Raw genomic sequence first — 11518 nt, 5'->3', positions numbered from 1 at the left:
TATTTTCAAAAAAAAAAAAAAACTTAAAACTTTATTTTATTTTTTTAAAAAATGGTTAGTTTTAAGTTTTTCTTTTTTGGGAAAAAAAAACATGCACACGGAGAGGGAAACTAAACATCTAAAAATGCTTGCCAAGTAAAAAAACAGAATTTTTTTTTTTTTTTTTTTTTTTTTTTTTTTTTTTGAGTGAGTGGCAAATGAAGATGATCCGAAAAGGTGTAGTATTTCCATCTGATTGCGACATCACTGTCACATGATCGACAAAAACAAAGATTTGATTTTATTCACTGGTGTATTTTTCCCTAAGATGGCAGGTAGAAAGCAAATTTCATTTCAAGATAAACTCAACGTCATCAGCGATATTGATGATGGAATGAAGCAGGTTGATGCAGCTAAGAAATATGGATTATCTCAATCTACAGTTGCAACGTTCCTCAAGAAGAGGAAACATATTGAAGATGCTGTGAGATCAAATTCAGTTAATCCCAAGCGAAAACGACTAAAAGTCGCGACTAATGAAAACATTGATGCTGCCGTCCTGAAGTGGTTTCAAGAGATGAGGGCAACAAATATCCCAATAAATGGACCCTTGTTATGTGCACAATAACGGAAATATGCAGCAATGCTAGGGAACGAAACTTTTAAAGCTAGCAATGGTTGGCTAATGCGTTTTCGGGATCGCCACGGAAACACTTTCCAGGAAATTCACGGAGAGAAAAAATCTGCTCCGATGAATGAGGCAAATGCCTGGAGACAAGAGAAGATGAAAGATATTCTTCAAAAGTATGCACCAGAAGACATTTATAACGCTGATGAAGCTGGGCTGTTTTTTCAACTCCTCCCTGATAGAACATTGGCGTTTAAGGGTGAAAAGTGTCACTGCGGGAAGAAATCAAAACAAAGATTGACTGTTCTTCTGTGTGCCAATAGTACAGGAACACATAAAATTCAACCTCTTGTTATCGGCAAATCTTTGAAGCCAAGGTGCTTCAAGAATGTGAGAAATCTTCCTGTGGAATATAAAGCCAATAAAAAGGCTTGGATGACGTCTAAATTTTTTTCTGAATGGTTGCTGAAGTTAGATAAGGAAATGAAGAAGAGGAAGAAAAAAATTGCATTGTTGATTGATAATTGCTCCGCTCACACCTCAATTCCAAAACTACAATAATGCGTTGAAATTGTTTTTTTCCCGGCCAACTGCACTTCCATATTGCAGCCACTCGACATGGGCATAATTAAATGTTTTAATGGATACTATAGGAAACGTTTGGTAGAATCGATACTTCTGGGGATTGAAAATAACGTGGAAGACCCTTTTAAAGCTGTAAATGTGAGGGACGCATGTGACTTTATTGCTGGAAGTCGGTGGGCATTAACAGAGAAAACCATTCTGAATTGTTGGAAAAAGGCCGGTTTAGGTGTCTTAGAAGATCTGATTGTGATGAAAATTCCTCAGACTGTGATATTTTATATGATCAGGAAATAGTTTTGAATCTCCAAACATCTGTGTCCCAACTCGAGGAAAAAACGGGCAAAAAATATGGAGTGAACGTGGAGGATTATTTGACAGCGGATGACGATCTTACTGTTTTCGCAGGAGTTACTGATGAAGAAATTCTCTCTGAAATTACTGGTGAGATGGAACATAGTGGAGAAGAAGACGATGAGGAGGAAGAAGATGATGATGATAATACGAGTCAATCACAATCCTTATTGTCGACCCAGGAAGCACTTCAATCAGTCAAATCTCTGCGGACATTTTTTTCAAGTCTTCCATCCACAAACGAGGATCATTTTCGTGCTTTGGACTCAATGTATACCTTGTTGGTTGAGTTAACAGTCAAAAAAGTGGCCAAACAAACAAAAATATTGGATTTTTTTTCAATAAAAACGGATTTGAGGTATGTTTACGAGCTTATTTTCGAAATTTATTTCAACTGATAGTAATATTTAATCATAATTAACACCTTGCCAATAAATGTATTACAAATATACTATATATAAAAACATTTACACCTAGGTAATGCATATACTATAACATTTAAATAAAAAAACCTTATCAAAATATTATCAAAATATATAGGCCCTCGATATAACAATATATCCCTCTACAACAATATACTTCTTTGGTCCCCAAAATATCGTTATAGCGAGGTTTTACTGTATAAGCGGCGGCTACTGTATTGCTAAAATAAATATTTGCATTATTTACGACAAGTTGGTAACTGACTGACATATTGGTAACTGACTGATATCACAAACATGCATCACAAAATATCCATTGAAAAATAAAAACATTTTCCCTTAGTTTATTGATTTCTTCAAGCTGAATTTCATGGTATAGTTGAATTTTTAAAATGCATTTTAGGTGATTTAAAAAAAAATGTTAAAAGCATGGTAACTGACGGACATAAATACAATATGCGAGAAAAGTAATATAGATTCGATAAAAGATTCTCCTTTGAAAGCAAAAGGAATTATTCATAAATTTAAATTGAGATCAAGGAAAAATGAATAGCCTTCCAGCATATGGCATTTCATTTCAAAAATATTACTAAAATAACAAAATTACCCTAATTAGAGCTTTGTGAGCTGACTGACTGACATTTCTAAATTTCCTACATATATACTAACATAAAAAAATCAGAATTACGCAGTAAAACATACAAATAAGTGTACACAAAAGCAGAGTTTTCTTTGCCATTAGGACTAGACCAGAGGAGACCCTCAGCCTATGAGGACCCCCAAAATAATAGACCATATAAAAAATTACTACAAAAAATAGTTTCAATATGCTGATTATGACATTTAAAAGCAAGGGCGATACAAAACATATAAAAAGATTGATTTTTTTTAAACATCAAAATAAAAATTTTGTACTACCTAGAATTTTTTTCAAGTAGTTTACACCCTCAGTGTACCCTAGCTGTAGTATATGAAATAACAAAAACTGTAGGCGCTTGAAACTCAGCACCACTTCCTTTGATAGGTTTTTTTTTTTTTTTTTTTTTTTTTTTTTTTGTAGCATCTATTAATGTTTGACCAAATGTCTAACAGCCTTAAAATTTGTTAATAAAACTCTATGCAAAAGAAAAGCAATTAAAATAAGATTTTTTCTCATTGGTAACCTCTTTTCTCTTCATAGTTTTTTTTTTTTTTAAATTGCTGGAGGATTTGAAAATCTTTTCTGTTTCTTCAGTGTTTAAAAATAAATCAGATCCCTGTAAAATTATTGAGCCATAAAAGGTAAACTATTTCTATTTCCTCTACATCATCTTAACCACTCATATGAATGAACAAGTCCTTTTTTTCAAGAATTTCACCTTAGCTTTTCCACTATTACCATCTATCAGTCTTTCTACAAAATATTGTAGATCGCAAGAAACTCCATAAAAATGTTCTTTACTAACAGTCACTTCCCATATTTCGGATCCCCCCCCCCCCCCCGTGAAAGTTGTGATAGTGTAAATTTGTCTTTTGGCTGTGTTGACTGTAAAATGCTTTCCTCTTCTGTTTTGAATTGATGTATTTTTCGAATAACTAGGCAATTATTTTCGACATGTAGGTCCAAGCATTACTAAATTATGTGAGAATGAATACAGAACAAAATCAATAAAATATGTTATCATTTTTTTTTTTTCAAATTAAGAGTTGGGTTGTTTGATATCACTAAAAAGGCTAAAAATAAAATAATTCTGTTTTCAGGAGCATTAAAATAAATACATTGAAGCCATTTTAAAGTTAAACAGAATGTCAGTCACTTACCGTATCAAGTGTGTCAGTCAGTTACCGAGGAATTTTCGGTGTTCCGTATGTAAACTTTCAATTCTACGTATTCAGTATTTAAATACTCTTGATGTAGGCAGAGAATATGAATTTTGGAAAATGTCCACCAATTATTTTCATGCTGAGGGAAAAAAGCTTTTTTATGGTAACTGACTGACATTCATAAACTGATTTTAAGATTGTTTCTGAACGAAACACTATAAAGATTTTTTTTTTTTTTTTTTGATATAAGCTTCCAGTATAAAACTGTATTATGAGTATAGCAAAATACACTAACCTGTTTTCCTTTTACTTAGAATTTGTTTTAGGAAAAAATTTGATTCCTTAATGCCAAATTTTCTTCAAAAACTCCGGAAAGGGCATAGGCATCTGTTACGGCTTATTTACAATACAAAAAATTAAAATTTAACTGGGTACACTTTTAAAATATATATCTCTAGCTTTTAAATGATATACAATACTTATAGTTTTGTTAATGCTGAAATTTTGATATTCAGGTTGACATTTTCTTGGGATTGCCCATATGCAATTTTTTTATTTTGAATATGTGCCAAGCAGGTCTGGTATGAAATTGTACTGGAGCCAGCCAGGAACTCCTGAGTTTTTTATTGACAAAACTCACAACTCTGGGAAAAACATTTAGAATAAATTACCTTGTTAACTGACTTGCAAAACGGTCATTAATCAAGACGTAATTAATATTTTAAATAAATTTGGCCTAAAATATATTCTTAGTGCTTATTCTCCTCTGGTTCATAATGTTTAGTTTTGAGAAAACGCTCTGAGAGCTATTTCATCTCATGGCACTAGGCTAAAAGCCTGTTCTGGCTTCTTGGTCCAACCACCATTTTCTAGGTCTGCCACAGTTTTGCTTGCCTTTTTGGATGCTTAGGATGTCTCTCTCATTCTATATGTCTGGTCTGATTTTTCCAATCCATGTGGTATTCATTAATTTTACTATAGAGTAATTAATCCCTTTAATTATCTTCTAGTATCTTCATTTCTTATTTTTTCCAACAATGTGCTGCTGCACACTTTTGGAATTAAGGACCTCTGTGAATATTTTTTGTACCTTAAATTGCAGAATATGAATAAAGAATAAAAGTCTTTTTGCGAGAAAAGGAAAGCAACATTTTTTGCACTCTTTTCGATTGTATACAGCAGTATTTTTCCAGATTTTAAAGAGCTTAGCCAGTTTCACCCCTGAATGTTGGGTTCATCAAAGCATTATTCAGATGACAATCATTATGTATTCATATAATTTTTTAGTGTATTATCACACAAAAAGATGAACTTTCTTCTCCCCACCCCCGAAAAACTTCATCATGTTGAAATGCAACAAGATTATTATGCTTCACAGCTTAATTGAAAATATTCTTTTCAGGGGAATGTTTAGCCGCTTTCACTCCCGACCAAGAATTTTCTTGTTGTGAATTGTCCCTGGACGGCAAAGCCGTCATCCTGGGCTTGAAAGGATTTGACACTATAACCACTCTTCTTCTGTGTCAAGAGAGTTCCGTGGAGGAAGAGATGCCCAAACTCACGTGCTATGGCGATCCACAGCTGAAGCACCAGGTTTTCGACATGAGCAAAGATGGTCAGTGAGGTTCGTCTTTTTGAACTTGCGAAACTAAAACCACGAGACGATGGAAAGACGAATGCAAGCGAAGCTCTAGACGTCGCCCACCTTCGGAACATGGTACAATAGGCAATGTTTTTTACACCCACTCGGAAAGACGCTCAAAGAGGCGAGATGAGGACTCAAAGTAAAATTTTTTGCTGCCTACTTACTTCTTCATATTGCCACTCCATTTTGGAAACTGCAGCAGCACCTAATTTTGTAACATTCTTACGGAGACTGCCAGTAAGAACTATTGCTGCTAACCTTAGGTCTTTTTTGCATATTAAATTTTAATTTCAGTTGTGTAGATATGTTTTAAATGTATATTGATGGATAAAATGTACAATATTTGTTTTTATTATTCTGTACATACATTGGATATTTATGGAAAGAACTCAGGACTTTTATTAATGAATTAGGAAGTATTTATCCCGCTTGCTACGATTCATCTGCAGATCTTTCGGCCATCTCATATTTTACGTACACCTCAAATTTTCGAGTCCTTGAAATCCGTTGTTATACAATTTGAAGCGCTTTTGCATTCAAAGAAAAGAATTTTTAATATTCAGCAAAATTTGGATACTTTTTTTTTTCAAGTGCTTTCTACGGCATCATCTTGTATAAACATCCTATACTTATCACTTATATCCTGTCACTTAGAGTATCTCTTAGCAAAAAAAAATATTTTATGTTTCTTAGCAAGAAAATGAAGAAGAAAAAATATTAATTTTTATTTTTAAATTATAAAAGGTGCTGAAAATTGTAGTATAGTTATATTCTTTCTTTTAAAATAACATGGTTTGTTGTACTATATTTACTTTAGTTTTCAAAGCAAATTTTATTGTGGAAGTTTTAGCTGATTTTTTTTTTCAATCTTCATTGGCTCGGTATGTTGATTGAACTTAAGATTGTTTTATTATGTGATTTGATTGATTAATTTATGATAAGAAATCTTTATTTCTCATACTATTTCAGCGAAACATATTTAATTCCTTTTATTCATACATAATAATAAGCAATGGAAATAAATCGTTTTTTCCCTTCTGAATCTAAAGGAAAACATTTCAGAAAAACTTGCTTACAAAAACTTTTATTTCTCACTTGCAATTTTCAAAGGTTTGCCAATGTTTTTAGTTATAGGTGGAGCCAAATTGCTTATGTACCTCCTCGTTTTGCGAGTAATACTGCCACTTTGTACATGAGTGTCCACTAATAATTATAATGTGATTTAAGAAAAAGAAATTAAAAAAAAATTCTTTTTCTTCCACAAGAGCAAACAATTGTGAGACATAGCAACTTGTTTGTCGACAAATTACATATCTGATGTGTATTTCTAGTATATAGGCTTTATGAAACAATTATAGCGTAAATGCTTGATGTTGATTGTAAGCAATTAGTTGAAAGTTGTGATTTTGATGTTTTAAAGGAACTTTTTTGAGGACAAATTGTGTGTTTAATACTTTTACGGCTTCACCCAAGGATTTTGTGAGGCTAACATAAAATGAATCTCAGAAAAGTGTATGCAGCTACATTTAATTTAAACATTAGCATTTTTATGTGTGAAAGCTAGCAATGTTTTATATTCAAAGAACTTGTGTATTCCTGTTATGCAAATCTGTTATTAAAAATGCACATGTATAAGTATATTATAAAGAAGTCTCCAGAAGTTTTAGATTAAATTTAGGAAAACTATTTTGAGTTTTTATTGTACTATGTTGTGTACAGATTATAAAGAGAAGAGACATTTTAATGTTAGTTAAGAAGTGATAACCATGGATGGAAACCCGATGTTTTCTGTTCTTACCGGATTTCATGCTATGTTGATTTGTAGTGATGCCAAGCAGTCTTAATGTTAAAATAATATATTGTCATAAATCTTAAATTCAGATTATAAAGAAGAGACGAAAAAAAAGTGAACAATTTTATTAGGCATTACAAATGTTTTCCTGAATAATTGTTATAGAATAAAAGGGAGAACTATTTGTGGTATTCTCTGAGTATACCATGTTTTGTTATCGGAGAAATAAAACCTGTTAATTTTGGGAGGGAAATAGAATCCATTTCACCATATGTTTGTTCTGCATCCATATCAAGAAAAAAATAAAAAGCTCTTTTATATCAAGTTGTTTCACATTTTCATTGTCTCGATAACTCAAAGTCTGATAACTCGAATATTACTATAACTCGAAGTTTTAATCAAGTTCCGACCCCTTTGTCTTTAATTCCATGCTAATTATTCTCAATATCTCCGAAGTTAACTTCCTTTAACTCAAAGTTTTTTTCAAAGATGACTCGAAATTTATTTCGCAAGAACGAAAAAAAAAAACAATTTACCTTCACTCACCAATTCCTGCTCAATAGACCTGTAAAGCAAGAAGAGCACTTGTTGAGCCAATGTGCGATAAAGGAGTTATACGTGCGGAAATGAGTAAGCTTGTTTTCTTTTGTTGTACTGTACTGTTTACACTTTGACATGTTTCTGGACTACGAATTTGCTTTTAAGCTGTCAAGTTGTCAAGTCAACTGACTGTACCTTTATTCAAAGGCTGACTTAAGATGCGTTCCCCTTCAATCTTTAGTTCGATCATTTGTTGATACGTTCCTGAGAGACAGTGTGAGTTTTCTTTACTATTGAAGATATATAAGCAAGTACTCTGTCAATGATATTAAAAGAAAAAAATTAAAACTTCTAAAGTGGTAGAATCCATGAATACGAATTAGAAACAAATGAAGATGTGTACGTTTCCTGAAGTAGAATCAGCTCTATTTAATTGGTTCCAGCAGTATCGAAATCAAAACCATGTTTTTGCTTTTTTTTCTCTCAATATTTTTGATTAAACTGCATATTGTACTTAAAAACTTTTAAGTTCTGTAATTTTATTTATTATATGAACATATTAATTAAAATATTTGATGGTTTTTAATATTAAAATGTCGAAAACCGAAACTAGTGCTAAGTCGAAGTTTATCATTGATCTCTTTAGATTCAAGTTGTTGCGAATTGACTGTATATGTATTGTTTTTTTTTTTTATGTAGACTACCGACTGGCCAGATTCTGGTCATGAACTAGATTTATTTTACAGACAGGAATTTTTATTGATGCACTGAAATTTTGTTTGGGACGATGGAGAGTTTTGGTAGTCTTCAGAGATTTTTACATGCTCTTATTATAAAAACTCTCTTAGTATACTTTAGTTAGTGGCCTTCCCCCCCTCCCCCCCCCCCCCCCAAAAAAAATCTTTTAATGTTTTATGAAGACAAGATTTAGTTTTCATTACCCTTCCACCCTGTGGCGTAACAAAAGATAACATTAAAAAGAGAAATATAAATTATAAAAGCATGTTATATAAAATTTGAAATAAAAGCAAATCAAACCACTTAAATACTGAGTGAAATTGTTTCAACACTTATTCCACTAGTATAGTTGCACGTTTTTTTTTTTTTTCCATATAGATATAGCTCCTTTGGTTGCTGCTGGAACCAATTACGCACACACTCCTTTACTTCATCGTCCGAATGAAACCATTGTCCCCAAAGTGCAATCTTGAGTTCTCCAAAGATGTGAAAGTCACGCAGAGATAGATATGGGCTATAACATCTATCTCTTCAAGGCTTTCCACTTAAATTTCTGTAAAAGTTCTTTTTTTGCATTGGCTGTGTGTGGTCCCTCAGGGGACAGAGTGGTGATTTCAAATATTTTAAGACACAATTTTGATAAAATTTTAGGACAAAAAAAATCAAGTTTTTTTAAAGTTAAATGTAGTTTATAAGTTTGATTTTCTTAGAGGATGATAAAACGTTTCTAATTCAATCTTGAAAACTACAATAAAATGCATTCAATATTTTATTCTTCAATACAGCTACACATTATGAAGTAGAAGTATATACCACATACCCAGTATAATAAATGTATGTCCAATTGCTTCTTTATTTGCCTTGTTGTTTCATCAAAGTGAGTTACAAAGAATAACGAAAAAATATCCTTAGTAAGGAGGGATTAAACGTAAGGTGTTAGCCAAAATTTATTATGTTCCTAACTTTTTATAGATACAGTAGAACCTCTCTTATTCGAACCTCTATTAACAGAAACTCTCCGTTAACCGAAGTCGGTTTCAGTTCTCTTTTTTTTTCCTATTATTATCTAAAATTTTCTCTAAACGAACATCCATTTTTAAATTTTTTCTCCCCACATTTCTTTTGCATGTCAGCCGTTTTTTCCAAACTACGAGTGCAGATAAATAGTTTGGAATTCCTTCTCACTAGCTCAATTCTTGGTATGAGTATACTCTCCCCTACTTTCAAGCGTTCCTGTTCTAAACAAAAACACATGTCATTTCGAAATCTGAAAGGTCATACTGCCGAGGCCCAGAACAATCAAATGTTATCGCACCTTCTGATTGTAAGCAAGTGCAAAGAATCACCTCTTTTGTAATCTCAAGAGCAGAGAAGTTTTCTTCGCAGCAGAATTTGAAAAGGGGGAGGTCACTCTGTGTCACTTATCCTTTGTGAACCTATTCCAGGAAAAGGGAAAAGAAGGAAAACCCGTTTGCTGTTCTCTGTCGCGTTGGGCTGGGCAGCTGGCCAGAATTCGAAATTTCCCGGAAATTTCGTGATAATCTGTGGGTTCTTTTTCTGCTCCTACATTTTCGATCAGAATTTTCTTGAGTGCTATCAGTGAAGTTGGTAGTTTTGACCTGCCGGGGGATCTGATAGAACTAACGCATTGTTTTTCTTATTTTTGAAACTCATGTTTTCTTCTTTATGATGGCTTCCATTAAGAGAAAAAGAATCGTATTAACCATACAGGAAAAATATGATATTGTAACGAGACTAGAATCTGGTGAAGCTGTTACAAAACTTGCGAAAGAGTTTCACGTTGGTGTGTCAACCGTGAGCGAAATGAAAAGAAACTCGGAAAAAATTAAAAAGTGTTTTGCTGAGTTTGATATCACGAAAGGTGCCAAATTCTGAAAAACAATGAAATTAGCCGATCATACAGATTTAGATGCGACTTTGTACAAATGGTTTGTGCAGAAAAGATGTGAAGGAATACCCCTATCTGGACCAATGATTCAAGAAAAAGCTTTGATTCTCAACTCGAAGCTTGGTGGTTCTGATGACTTCAAAGCCAGTAGTGGCTGGTTAGAGAAATTCAAAATTCGCCATGGTATAAGGCAACTCAATATCGAGGGGGAAAAATTGTCTGGAAATGTCGCAGCAGTTGATTCATTTGTTGCAAAGATTGAAGATTTGATAAGAGATGAGAATTTATCCCCAGATCAAATTTACAACTGTGACGAAACCGCACTGTATTGGAAGGCCCTTCCTGAAAAAACTTTAGCTGCGGTAAATGAAACTTCTGTTCCCGGAAGGAAACGAATGAAAGATAGGGTCACTGTTTTAGCCTGCTCCAACGCATCGGGTTCCCACAAGCTTGAACTAGCTGTTGTTGGGAAAAGTAAGAATCCGAGATGTTTTAAGAATGTAAACAGATCTGCTCTTCCTGTACACTATTTAAATTAAAAAAATGCTTGGATGGATTCCAATTTGTTTTCCAAGTGGTTTTTTGATATTTTCGTGCCTGCAGTGAAATCTTGGCAAGAAAAAAAACATTTGAATGGAGCGCTTCTGTTATTCGACAACTGTCCGGCTCATCCGGAACATAACTCTTTAAAATCTGGTAACATCCGGTGTTTCTTTTTGCCCCCCAATACAACATCTCTGCTGCAGCCTATGGATCAGGAGTCTTAGAATCTTTAAAACGACGTTACCGAAAGCAGTTTATCAGAAAATTACTTTTTGAAGGAGATTCTGAATCTGGTGCAGTTTCAATAGTTGAGTTTTGGAAAACTATCAACATCAAAGACTGCATTTATATGATCAGTGACGTGTGGGAATCTTTGCCGCAATCGACACTAAGACGAAGTTGGAGAAAACTTTTGCCGAATTTTTCAAGTGGCACAGATGAAAATGCTACTGACATTGCGAAAGATATTGTTACTGAGTTTTCAAGCGTTTTCAGCACAATGAAAGGCTTTGAAAATTGTGGTGATAGAGAAATTACAGATTGGTTGAATTGTGACATGGAAGATGCAGGCTTCCAGTTGCTC

At 33.3% G+C, this 11518-nt stretch overlaps 1 pseudogene; it reads left to right on the top strand.

Annotated features, from left to right (window-relative positions):
- Positions 1–307: 307 nt before the first annotated feature.
- LOC129220395 (tigger transposable element-derived protein 6-like) lies at positions 308–908 on the top strand (annotated as a pseudogene).
- Positions 909–11518: the final 10610 nt, after the last annotated feature.

The sequence above is a fragment of the Uloborus diversus genome, chromosome 4 (assembly GCF_026930045.1).
Source record: "Uloborus diversus isolate 005 chromosome 4, Udiv.v.3.1, whole genome shotgun sequence".
NCBI classification, from domain to species: domain Eukaryota; kingdom Metazoa; phylum Arthropoda; class Arachnida; order Araneae; family Uloboridae; genus Uloborus; species Uloborus diversus.
The sequence above is the reverse complement of the archived record's forward strand: the minus strand, read 5'-3'. Positions and strand labels throughout refer to the sequence as shown.